We start from the raw sequence: 13,752 nt of genomic DNA on the forward strand, positions 1-13,752 counted from the left end.
TTCAGTAATTTATCGCTTTCAAACAGACAGACGCGGCAGGGGTAGACTTATAAGGATGTCTCATTCAGATCATTTGAAAGTCTACTAGTTACTTGAACATTAGATATTATTGTAACAGTCTCTTGTACTACATTTCTGACATATTGCTTTCTTATGTTTCAGGTAATGCCATTAACCAGTTCGACAAACGTTTCTAAGTCACGAGTAAGTTGTGTGCAACGTTCTGTTCGAACAGTAAACGAGAAAGCCTTGAAATCACAAAATCATTGCATCTTACTTGATTACAACAACTGAGATATGAAATGCAGTTGAAATTGTTCAGACAGATACAATATTGTTTTAAAGCTAATATTAAAAACGGGAATGATAATTAGATTACTAATTGAAATATATCTTTAAAAGATATTTGTAAAATTATTGTGTCATTGAATGTTTTGTCTAATATATTTCCTGTTTGAATTAAAATATTAAAAATACTATGAAGATGAATCTGTTTTACAATAGTGTGTACAGGCAGTAAGAAAAGTATCAAACAAAAATTAAAACTTTAAATCGTATATACACGTTAAGTTTAAGTGAAACATTTTTTTCGTAATGTAAAGCAAAGTCATTTCTTTCTTTTTTATCTTTGAGATGAGTTTTTGTAAGATTCCAAAAGTGTATAGGTAATTTGAAGTTTTTAATGTGTTAAGTTACTTTTTTTGGTGATTGTATTATAGGTGCATCGCATTCTTATCGACCAGTCTACTTATTAGACAGCAAATAAAAGAGACGGGAGTCTTCATTTGATTACCAAAGATTTGTAGGTGCAAACGTGTTGCGTAACTTTTAGTCAAGTTAAACTTAAATATTTAATCAGCAATATTTGAAACACATATTCATCTAACCTTCTTACGTCCCAATTTAATTTGTGATAGTACATTCAGTAGCTAATAAAAAGCCGAACACAAGCCGCCACATGAAAGAGACACTAACAAAAAATCGTGAGTGGTTTGGAAACACGCGCTGACCTTCGGATTGGAACGCTCAGTGAGGTAACCGAGATGCAACGGCTGTTAGGTAACCGATTGTAGAGCTAGGTTTGATTCGGCACTCGCAATCGACAACTTGGTTTGTTGATGTGGATCTTATACGTTTTATTAATGGTTGCGTGGTTTTTAATAATATATCGATACAAGTGTATAAGAGCTTGAAAACTCAAATACTGTTTTGTCAAGTCATGAAAATTTTATGTATTTTTATAGAGCATATTTTTGAGTTACGTAAGATTTAAACATAGTCATTTAATGACGTTGTAATTAAGTATATGCCGAATACGGATATTTGCGCAAGCGACGTGGCCGGCATTCACTAGGTATAAAATTGGTGATGGTTATACATAAATACATATTTCCATGTATGTTTTCGAGAAATCAAATGCAAAATGTTACCCTATGTTGTAACTCTTAAAGAATTCGTCTTAAAAATAACCTTGATATAAATTACCTACTTAATTTTATTAACAATTTCTTGTATGCCTCATTAGGCGCCTAACTTATGAAATTAAAAACCAAAACGTGCATTAAAGTTAATTGACATCTAATGAAATAATTTAAACGATCTCTAGGCAAGTTCTCACGCTAGTCGGCAACTTTGAATGTATTACAATTTGTGTCTTGAATTTGTTACGTTTAGTGCAAGCTTCATCGACTTCTGGGTCTCAATTATGTATGTAGATGTTGATATCACGTTTAACTTGAAAGCATTTATCATATAAAGAGATTTTGTGTAAGTGACATAGAGTTTAAAATTAAAGATCTAGGTATGTCTTACGGCCGAAATTATTAATGGATTCCGGTAACTATCTCAAGATCGATCCCGAAAATAATCTGTTTAAAAAAGGCATTATGTGAGCGTAACGATCAAACTTTATTCTGATTGGGTCCATATCCACGAACGATCTGTAGACTTAGATAAGGGTAATTTCTAATTTCTGTTAGTGAATTAAAGTATTAAAATGAACATTTATTGATACAACAGCGTTGTTTATTTCAAAATCACGTGAAATCTTCGCGGTTCGATTTACGGAATTGAATCCGCGGTGACATACAAAACGCGAGTTCGCGGAACTCCGTGCGAAACTGTACCATTGTACAACAATGCGAAATCAGTTCAAGTGTGGTATCGTTTAATCACGCGTACGCCATTGATGAGAAACGTTTCCTTTGGCTTCACGCCTTCGCGGACTAGTTTCGTTTTTATAAGGCGTAGTGTAGGCGCCAGTTATGTTGTATCTACATGTGTACAAGGTGCCTTTGTGGATTGATGTTTTGAGCGTTACATTTGAAATGAACAGAAAGATTTACTTTTATTCGAGTTCATTTAAAGGACATAAACTTCTATTCTAAAACAATAATGATACGAGTAGAGAGAAAGGGTGTATTTAATAACGTGTTGAGTGTTCTTATATTATTGTTTTTCACAAATTAATGGTACAAATGTTTATCGTTCTTAATGTTAAATGTTCAATGTTGTTACGGTTACTCAATGTGGTTCGTTGTTAATATAACGAAGAATGAACCCAGCTGCCTCGGAGACCGGCTTTTTACAACAACTAAACTATAATTGTCAAAGTAAAATTGTACGTAGATGCGTCGCGTCCATTTATGGTAACTAAGGTGTTCAACTATTTTACCCGAAAAGTGATAAAGACAAAATAGTAAAATGCGTCTTTTATCCGGTATCGCAAAGTAAATGTCATAACAAAAAGTTGATCTACAACTATTTTGCTGTCAGCTTTGCATTGAGACAGCCAAAGTGCAAGATAAAATAGCTGGCAATTGGGTCAAATATATAGATTAATATCTGATAGTGTTGTTTCCGCAACTGATTAAGATTAGAAGAAATAATTAGAAGTTTTGTTTGAGTTGGTACTAATCACTGATTGTAGAGCCAAAATCTAAGAAACACAAATTCTGTGAGTTATTTGCAAACAAGGGATGAAACCTAGTCACTCATACACTATTATTTATACTAATATATAAAGCTGAAAAGTTTGTTTGTTTAAACGCGCTAGCCTCAGGATTTACTAAACCGATTTTGAATTTTTTCACTAATAGGTAGCTATAGCTGGGAAAATATTTATCCCGGAAAAACTTATTCGTGCGGGCGAAGCCGCAGGCAATAACTAGTTTAAATGTAAAGGTGGTTTATTCTTGGCTCGAATTAATGAATGCACAACCCACGGTTGTTATCCATTAACTGCTTATTCTTCACTTAGATCGGCTATGCATTGTTTACCATCATTTTCCCATAAAAATAAACATAATTTACCAGTAATACGTACAATCTAATTTGAATTCTCCGCAATTTTTGTGGGAAATAGAATTGCGGTAACAATGTACAGTCAGAAAATTAATTTATACGTTCAATATTTATAATTCGTACATTTGGTCTTTATATATTAATTCGTCTGATGTAGACCGTACAAGTGCATAGCGCTAGATTTTGCAGTAGCGTTCCGTTGAGTGTTAACGGTATTTGCCGATTCATGCAAGCGGTATAGCGATAAAGTCGATAAACGGTTATTGGTTATTTGCGATATGTAGGTTTACATTTTTATTGACGCTATTGTTAATGCGTTCAGCATTGTGTTCAATCATTGTGGGTTTGGTTTGATTGAAGTCTCGTGTGTTGAGTTTAATGAAGTAATTTCTTATGTGTTAGGTAACAGTTCTGTATAAAATTATGCAATTTTGGACTCTGATCTGATGTATAAAGATTGTGTTTAGCTTAACTAGTCATGTTAAGCTTGAAGCCTGCAATTATGTTAAATGATATCTATGATCGTCTAGAAGAAGTTTTTGTTTGAAATAGTCTTGTCGTAATAAATATTCACATTATCCACGTAAGTCTAATCAATGATATCGATCAACGCTGTTGGTACGTGCCTTACTATTTGCGTCGATGCAATCAATTCAAATTGTGTGTATCTTGCTGTACTGTCAATCATCGCTGTATATCAGCCGATAATTTTCTTAACATTCATGCTTTTTGTCTTCGATTGCGTTTGTAATGCTATCTTTAATCTGACCTTAGCAATGAATCGGAAAGTCATCTTTATCTTTGTACCTATTAGGGTGAAGATATGCTTGTGCAGTATGTTATAAATCTTTTTTTTACTTATGCTTTAAGATATATTACTGCGATATGTTTTGAAGAGACGTTTTTGGCTCCACGCTTTACTAAATTGCCTTCTATCCCATACACTTGGCTTAGCCAGTGTTGTCATTTGGCAACAGATATAATTTTATGGCATTGCATGCTCTAATTGCATAATAACACTGAATCATAAAAGTTCGTAGGATTTTTGTTTTACATTTTAACTAAACTGTACACAAGGAGATCAATCCTATAACCAATTCCTACTGGCCTTTATTATACGTTTTAAAATGTTTATTGCTCTTCAATTATCGGCAATTTGATTATAGCAGAAATTGAATGTGCACCAAGAATAAATAGGAAGTGTATTTCCTTCATACAAAACGATTATGCTAATGCAACTGGCACCCCACCGGTTCCACCCGTCGGTCCGTACGTTTGTAAAGAAATTTAATAACATTATGCGCTCATTCCACATTCGCGGTTGTCGCTATCCGCTCTAGATATTCATTTAACACGCGTCTGTCTGTTTGTAACGTGTATCGGATGTCTTTTGATGCCTCTGTGCTTTTGAAAGAATTGAATTTGATACCGCCTGTTTGTTGTTTCTCTTGGCCTTATTTAGTTGTTGTTATTGCAGTACTCGAGTGTATCGTCCATAGAGCCTTGGAATGTAGAGCGAAATAAGTATGTTCTCGTGTAAACAACTTTGGCGGAACATTCACAAACCTTACTACTTTGATCAAAGCAGCGTCAAAGATATTCACTGATTGCAATTCGTTTGATTACCTTACAGAAGTCTTCCATTGACTTCTTGCGGAGACATTTATATGGTTGAAGTGTACGCGGTATATTCTACCCTATAAGGGACATTTGAAGTGAAATGTTTCTCAACTAGCTCACAGAAAACATTTTACGATCGCAAAATACACATTTTACATCATTTCATCTCGAAACGTTGATCGTAAATCCAATAACAACGCATTACGATCGCGTTGGCCAAGAAAGTCACAACGGTCAGTACTAATGCAGTCATCAGAGCCATTGCAAAATGGCTGCGGTCACCGGTGACTCACATAAGCCACCTACCACGTTTCTAATTCCAACGCTTGTTAAGCAAATGCTTGTGGAGACTCAAATAAACGTGAAGTTTATTAGTTTTCCGCGTGTCTTTTGATGTTGGTTCGTGTTTCCTATTAAAGTTGCTATGTCCTAGATATTTGATGCTATTTGTTGCGTGACTATTTTGTGTTTTTAAAGTAATGTGCGTTTGTGACGAAGAATACATTTATGAGCAGGAATATATTAAAAGAATTCACATGTTTCAATGTTTGTTACTAATCAAGCATAATGTTATTATTCAGTGTTTGTTCTATAGAAATAGGATTCGTGTATCCAACATTAAACGACATGGCATAAGATGTAATTGTTAATAATTTGCAGCATACATTACAATCTACTCATACAGTTGATTCTAAAGGTGGAATAATCAATCGGTTTACTTTACCTGAACAATCTAGATGTAAAATCGACTTGGGAGCTTTGAAACGTAAATAAATACGGTATTCTGTAACATGGTAACGAGTAGGCGTGTTATGTATGTAGAGAGCGCCAATTTAATTGTTATTCGAGACATTTTTGTGTCGTGGGTGTAGTGAGACGATTTGGTAACGTATTGCCAAAAAATACGCGGCGCCTGAGTTCTTACACGTTCACGCATATTATATTCAGATTCTACTTTATAGTCCAAATGTTTCTTCTTTCCGAGAATCTCGTGATTTTATGCTTTGGTTTTTTTCTATCTTTACTCATCTGTTATTGGTAATCTATGTTCGAGAGATATTGGGTTTTTCTGCTCAGTATCAACCTGAAGCTTGGAATTTGTGTCCGATATGGCGATGCACTCGCCGTCTATCACTCATAGGACGAAAACACACTTGAAAACAAGTTTTTATTCTGGTTTCAACTAAATTAAGGCGTGATGTGTGTTTATTTTTTGTAAATTTAAAAAAGGTTTTTTGTCCGGTTTCTTGTGCAGAATATCATGATTAGATTTGAATAATATACCAGATGTCTACAAGTCATAAATTTATCACTCAAATATTAATAAAGCAACTAACACCTATGCATTTCGTAAAATTAAAAATAACCCCGCATCAATCGATGTTTATTACATGGCTAAAACCATGCAACAGTTTGTAGATGATATCTCAAATCTGATTAATTTGTTTTTGTTTCATTGTAATGGATTTTGATGTGGTGTTGTAATTAGTTACTCAAGAACAACTGCTGATTTTGTTTTGTAACAATGAGCTTGTGAATACAAATATTTTATTTGCGAAATTTGCCAGTACTTTTTTGGACTTGGATGACTCTTTGCTTTTCACTTAACAACGACCAACAAACTCATCAATACCATCAGTGGGTGTTTTGGTATGGTGTCGACGTATAGTTACTAAATTTTTTACTGGGAATGTTTTTTCTTCACCAAATAATTAGCCCCTGGATCGTAAGTACAGTACAATAAAAAAAAGTTTATACACACACACGCACACACATCACGCCGGTATCCCTGAAATCGCAGGGAGAGGTGCAATTAAAGCACCCACTTTTCACCATTTTTGTTCCATCCCATGATGTGAATGGGGGCGAGCCTAACGCCATATCGCAAAAACTCAATATCACTTTGCCCAATCTCGGATTCGAGACCTGGACCTCAGATTGGTTCGTACTTTGCACGCAATACTGAATACACCTACGTCACTCTTAAATTCTTAAAAAGTTAATCTTTTATTATAATCTGCATATAATAATCACACCAGTAGTAACTATTTAAAAGCAACTGCCTGTAACTAATCGGTTTACTGTCATGCCATCAATAAAAACCCAACACATGTTTCAAACCATGGCGGAATCGAATCGTTCGCGATTGTTTCTTCAACGGAATAATAAAATACCTCGTATTATAAGCTGTAGATGCGCGTGGAATACGAAATGCTAATGAAACATGCATGACGAATAAGTTACGTGGGATTATGGTGATGACTTTTGTCGTTTATGGGAAATTAATATCCAAACTCTTTGGCAACCTTATGAATTTCTTCTTTTCTATTTTTAAATATTCATGGATTAGAAATGTGATATGATATAATATGTTAATGATTATTTATTCCAATGTATTGAATTTCTTTTAGTTTCTAAACACTCATTGTCCATTTGTGTTTTCAATTGTTTGTAGCCATTAGAGTTGATTGCAATTTAATTTTCATTGCATTCGAATGACTAGTGTTTCCCTATTAAATTGGTTTCCCAGAATATGCGTTTAAATTATTGCTATGCAATTTCTTGTGCAGCAATACCAAAAATGTGTTTCTTTCTCTTTGTAGCATTTAGTTAAGCTATCGCGGTTTGACATTATTTATTTAAACAATCTGATCAGTTTAACGTAAATTGTTTATTTTGAAAATTATGCAAACTTTATCCAACGTCTCTTATAAAAACCGCTATTGTTACTTAATTTAATGCAGTGACAATGGTGAGCATTGACAGGTATTGAATTCTTTTTGTAGAAATTACGTAAGACAGAAGAAATGTCTTTGTGATTTAGCGGTATGTCGTAACGGGTCAGTTTAGTTTCATTGAATACGATTACATGCTCGTTGCATTGTTTTATATATGATTGGTATTACAATTCTATGTGAAACTTGCTTTAGTATATTATTGAATTTCTGTAATAATATGAAGAGTTTTGCCGAAGAATGAATATTAAGGAAGAAGAAATGAAAACTCAAATTCTCCAGTAACAGTTTTCGTTCGTTAGACCTTTGATATGTTAATCGACAACGTATTATAATTCTCGTTGCACTTACTATTCAAAACATACGATTGATAATCGCATAAACTCTGGACTCCGGATGAACTCCTGTTATTATTCAGAGAGCAGAAACCACAATCACCGTCTGGAATCCAATCAAAGGAATGTTCAAGTTTAAATTTATATTATCATATTATGGTAATTCGCCGTCCAAAGCACAGCGCTAATTTGTTATTCGGCAGGTGTCGCGTGTACGCGGTTCATTGTCACGCGAATCCTCGTCCGTCTATATCGGCTTGGACGGATTTTCGCACACAATTCTAAACTCGATGATTATTGTTAGTGTATTTCGACATTGGCTTCTAGTTTAGGTTTTGTAGCTTCATTATTTAGCTTTAAAAATCATGAAAGAAACTTACATGTATGCAATATTTTTAAGAAATTATCGTTCGATATTTAATTTTTCATTATAGTACTAATCATTGCATACATCTTCGTCCATGTGTGATAGTTTTTACGAGATAAAAGCGAATAGCTAACGTGTATTATTTCGGAACCAAAGTAGCCTATTTCCTTCTCGAGGACTCAAATTATCTCCATACCAAATTTCATTGCAATCGGTTCAGCAGTTTAACCGTGAATAGGCAAAAGAAAAACAGACAAAGCTACTTTCGAACTTACATGATGAGTACTGAATAAAAGAAGTAAAAACAATGATTTTACTGTCTTTAAAGGAAATCGATCTGCAAGCCCACGCGAATATTTCCAAGAAATTAGTTCACAGCGCTGCGTGGTCGTGCCACATCGTTTACACTATCTAGTAACTTCATACCCCTACCCACGTTAAAGGACACGACACCGTAGGAGGAAAGAAACACGCAAGACGGAAGGTCGTTCCAAAGTTTAACGACACACCAATGGTAGAAACTAGACAACTTTACCGTTCGTGAACCGCTTCGTCTTTAAATGAGGCTCCCGAACCCATAATTATCATGACAAGGTTGATAATATAATTTTTCGCATGCCGTACAAGTTGAAATTGTTTGCGATTAAGTTTTGACATTGTATCGTGAAAGTAACGTCGGACGGGTGACGTGGTGGCTTTCTGATTTTATGGTTGTCTGATCTTCCATCGTTTGTGTTGATTGGATCGTTAAGTTCTGTATTCACATAATTAGATTAGGTGAAAATTGCTTTAACATAATGTAGTGTGTGTAGGGTTTGCAAATAATATTGTGTACTTCGTTTGATGTCACGTTTGATTTCACTTGTGTTGTTAGTGCTTATGTACGAGGAAATAAGATACAATTTTAAATGCAGTAATCTTGATTTAAGCATGCTGTGTTTACATATACTTAGTCTGGCCATAAATACTGTTACACTTAATTATAAAAAAATATTACATTTGAATTTCGAATCTGTCATTTTTATACGATTGTTCATTGTGTTTTCTCATTTTGGCGCCAATACATTGTAAAATATTTTGCGATATTAAAATGGTGTGGGGTGATAAAGAGAACCGAATCGCTGTGATAGCATTACACAAAGTAGGTATGGAGCCAAATGCAATTTTTAAAACTCTCCATACACTTGGTATTAGTAAAATGTTTGTGTACCGGGCTATTAATAGGTACAATGAGACCTCCTCTGTTTGTGACAGAAAAGATCTGGCCGTCCACGTAGTGTTCGTACGAAAAAGGTGGTCAAAGCAGTAAGGGAAAGAATTCGAAGAAATCCTGTCCGAAAGCAAAAGATTTTATCTCGGGAAATGAAGATAGCACCTAGAACCATGTCGCGTATTTTAAAAGATGACTTAGGACTTGCAGCCTATAAGAGACGCACTGGCCATTTCTTAACTGATAATTTAAAGAAGAATAGGGTGGTAAAATCGAAACAACTACTGAAGCGGTACGCAAAGGGAGGTCACAGAAAAATTTTGTTTACGGATGAGAAAATTTTTACAATTGAGCAACATTTTAACAAACAAAATGACCGTATTTATGCTCAAAGCTCTAAGGAAGCTTCCCAATTAGTCGACAGAGTGCAACGTGGACATTATCCGACTTCAGTGATGGTTTGGTGGGGTGTTAGCTATGAAGGAGTGACTGAGCCATATTTTTGTGAAAAGGTATCAAAACATCGGCACAAGTGTATCAAGATACCATTCTTGAGAAGGTAGTTAAGCCCCTTAACATCACCATGTTCAATAACCAAGTATGGTCCTTCCAGCAAGACTCGGCGCCGGGTCATAAAGCTCGGTCCACGCAGTCTTGGTTGGAATCGAACGTTTCGGACTTCATCAGAGCTGAAGACTGGCCGTCGTCTAGTCCCGATCTTAATCCGCTGGATTATGATTTGTGGTCAGTTTTAGAGAGTACAGCTTGCTCTAAACGCCATGATAATTTGGAGTCCCTAAAACAATCTATACGATTGGCAGTGAAGAATTTTCCCATGGAAAGAGTGCGTGCTTCTATTGATAACTGGCCTCATCGTTTAAAGGACTGTATTGCAGCCAATGGAGACCACTTCGAATAAGCTTTTATATTTTTAATTGTTTTATATTTATGTATTAAACTGACACACTGTAAAAGTAATAAATGTTATTTGCAGTTAACAATTTTCTTTTTTCTTTATTACAATATTTATGGCAAGACTAGGTATATAAGTTTGCTTATAGTAGTCATATATCTTGTGTTGCTCTTATGCAATTTGAATATAAAAATAAATAAAATGACACTGGTCTCATTTATACTCTGTCAACAATAAATTCATTTTTTTATACTTAACGTCTAATATAAACAACAAATATAAACATGAATACCATTTAACCTCTATTTAACATTTGTTTAATTTATGCGACTAATCAGGTTGCGTTAAGTCGAACAGTTTTATTCAAATTCTAGCTGCGTGTCCGACGTCGATCTATGGCTAAATGTTAACTGCTATAATTTAAGCAGGCGGAAAGGGACCCCTGTTGGTAAAACTTTAACGGCCCAAAAAATATTACTAATGCAACGTTTAAGGAAAACTATTATTAGTGTCAAGAGGCATGACCCATTTGTGCTTTTGGATGTAAAGGGTGTTGCAGTGATATATCACTCGTAAAACTGGTGGAACAATAAACGTATATTCATGTTTTAAATGTCATGCAGCTATACTAACGAAAATACATGTATTGATCATTCACACAATATGTAAAAAAAATATTCTCATCTTGATATATTAAAATTAGTAAAACAGTTACAGGCCGATGTCTGTACATTATATATATGAAAGAAAACTCTTTTTCGGATCTTATCGCGGTTTTTTGCACAATAATTTTCTCCATTATATTTTAGGGAGAGAATTGTTGAAAAGTACTAATATGGGGGCTCTTTATGAAAGTAAACTTAAACACAAGTTGTCACAAATTTTATCAGTCCCTTTGTATGTTTGTACGCGCATCACGCAAAAACCACTACTTGGAATTGGAGACAGTTTTCACCGGTGTATTGCTAGGGAGCTAACTTCAAATTTAAGCTCCATTTTATCCCGAGAAATTATAAAGTGGAACTTTCATCCCGAAAAAACTTCACGCGGACGGAGTCGCGAGTAAAAGCTAGTAAGTCATGATATTCTATGTGTATTTTAATCAGATACACCCTTTTACTTCAAGGGCAGGAAATTTAAGTGTCATTTCCCCATTTTCAGTTATTCATTGAGTACCGTATGACGTCATCGTTGCCTTGACATTTACCTTCGAGGCACGTAAATAATTATGTACACGAAGCCCTCACTTATGAATACAAGTTTTGTGTGTGTTAAGGTTTGTGAACACGCGTGTTATGTGAATGTGGTTAATTAGTAGGCCGTTAGAGTATATAAATATGCTGTTTTATACCGGCTTTGTAAGATTATTGTAATTAATTGTTGATTTTACAGTTTTATTTATTTTAATTGAATTAAGGTAACATCACATCTTATAATGAATGAAATAAAACTGTGTTTTATTTAGAACTAGCTTTTGCTCGCGTCTCAGTCCGCGTGAATACTTTTTCCGGGATAAAAATTAGCCTATAGCACTCAGGAGTAGTTCTTGAAATTATCGTGATCAAACAAACAAACTCATCAGCTTTGTATATTAGTATAGATTAATATGCAGTGGTTAATTGGAAGGTATTACTTTTAAACGGCTTAAGGTAGTGCTTCGTATAATATTATTGTAAATGTCTTTATTTATATATTTTATTTCTTAACGTAGTGCCTCGTGTAATATTGTAATTATCTTTATTTATATTTTGTTTCATCAAAAGAGATCTCGGTTTACCCTATACATGAACAAATTCAAACTATATTTATCCGTATGAATTTCAAAACCAAATAATGTATAAAAATAATTACTACAAATAATATGTACAAGTTTGTACTAACATGCTCTTACAGACCTAATAACGTATACTAACTCATCGGATTGCCCAACGTGATGCTACAACCACTCTTCAAATAAAAATTAATTGCTTTCTCATTCATATTTAGTACTAGCTTTTGCTCGCGGCTCCGCCCGCGTTATAAAGTTTTTCAGGCTAAAGTTTTCCGTTATAAAAATAGCAGTTTCCCGGGAGCCTATGTTCTTCCCAGGGTCTCAAACGGTCTCCATACCAAATTTCATCTTAATACGTTAGGTAGTTTTTGAGTTTAACACGTTAAGGCAGACAGATGCAGCGGGGACTTTGTTATATTATTTAGAACTTTTAAGTGAAACAATCCCGTCATACATCATTGTTGCATAACTTTAACCGTTTACGCAGCGCAGGCAACCGAAGCTCTCAAAACTCATAATTTTCCCCGTTTTTGCAACATGTTTCATTACTGCTCCGCTCCTATTGGTCATAGCGTGATGATATATAGCCTATAGCACTCCACGAATAAAGGGCTATCCAACGCAAAAAGAATTTTTCAGTTTGGACCGGTAGTTCCTGAGATTAGCCATTACTGCCCCGCTCCTATTGGGTATAGCGTGATGATATATAGCCTATAGCACTCCACGAACAAAGGGCTATTCAACGCAAACAGAATTTTTCAGTTTGGACCGGTAGTTCCTGAGATTAGCCATTACTGCCCCGCTCCTATTGGGTATAGCGTGATGATATATAGCCTATAGCACTCCACGAACAAAGGGCTATCCAACGCAAAAAGATTTTTTTAGTTTGGACCGGTAGTTCCTGAGATTAGCGCGTTCAAACAAACAAACAAACAAACAAACAAACAAACTCTTCAGCTTTATATAATAGTATAGATTTATTAGACACCGGTTCATGGTACAAAAGGTAAATTTCAACACCCTGTATCTTCAAATTTTACAATGCCATCCCGAAAACAATGTTTCAATCTTACTGCATTGAGATAAAGATCAGATTGGTATTAAAATCTATTCGTTACAAACATGTATAACGTGGTGAGATCAAAAAGCCCTTCAATTGAATGGTTAAACAATAAATATTTATCTTCAAACACTTTCATTTTCTTTATTGAGAGTTGTGAATCGAAATCAAAAGTGGTGTAGTAGACATGAGTTCGTTTGAGCCGTTGCATGAATGATGAAGGGATAGTATTTGGTTGCCGTTCATAAATTAGCTTTGCGATTTACCACCTAGTTGTCTGTAGACTAAGGTGTGAAATTAATCAAATGTTAATAAATAAATAATAAATTAATTCAAAAATTATCCACTTATTTTATAATTAATATTAAATTATTTTATAATAAACCTTTTTAGCATAGGCGTTAGGCATATCAGAGAAAATATGACTTGAAGAAAAAA

General features: G+C 34.5%; 1 protein-coding gene across 5 annotated transcripts in view; it reads left to right on the top strand.

Annotated features, from left to right (window-relative positions):
- The window catches only part of LOC115444450, a 365,866-nt gene that overhangs the window by 129,942 nt on the left and 222,172 nt on the right, over positions 1 to 13,752 (top strand). The window contains exon 1 of one of the 5 annotated variants that reach the window (XM_037446475.1): positions 188 to 204. The exons of the other annotated variants lie outside the window; for them this stretch is intronic. The gene's annotated coding sequence lies outside the window, so the exon portion shown is untranslated. Of the gene's footprint in view, positions 1 to 187; positions 205 to 13,752 lie in introns of those variants that run through there. 5 annotated transcript variants of the gene reach the window in all.

Source organism: Manduca sexta, chromosome 6, assembly GCF_014839805.1.
Source record: "Manduca sexta isolate Smith_Timp_Sample1 chromosome 6, JHU_Msex_v1.0, whole genome shotgun sequence".
Taxonomy (NCBI): domain Eukaryota; kingdom Metazoa; phylum Arthropoda; class Insecta; order Lepidoptera; family Sphingidae; genus Manduca; species Manduca sexta.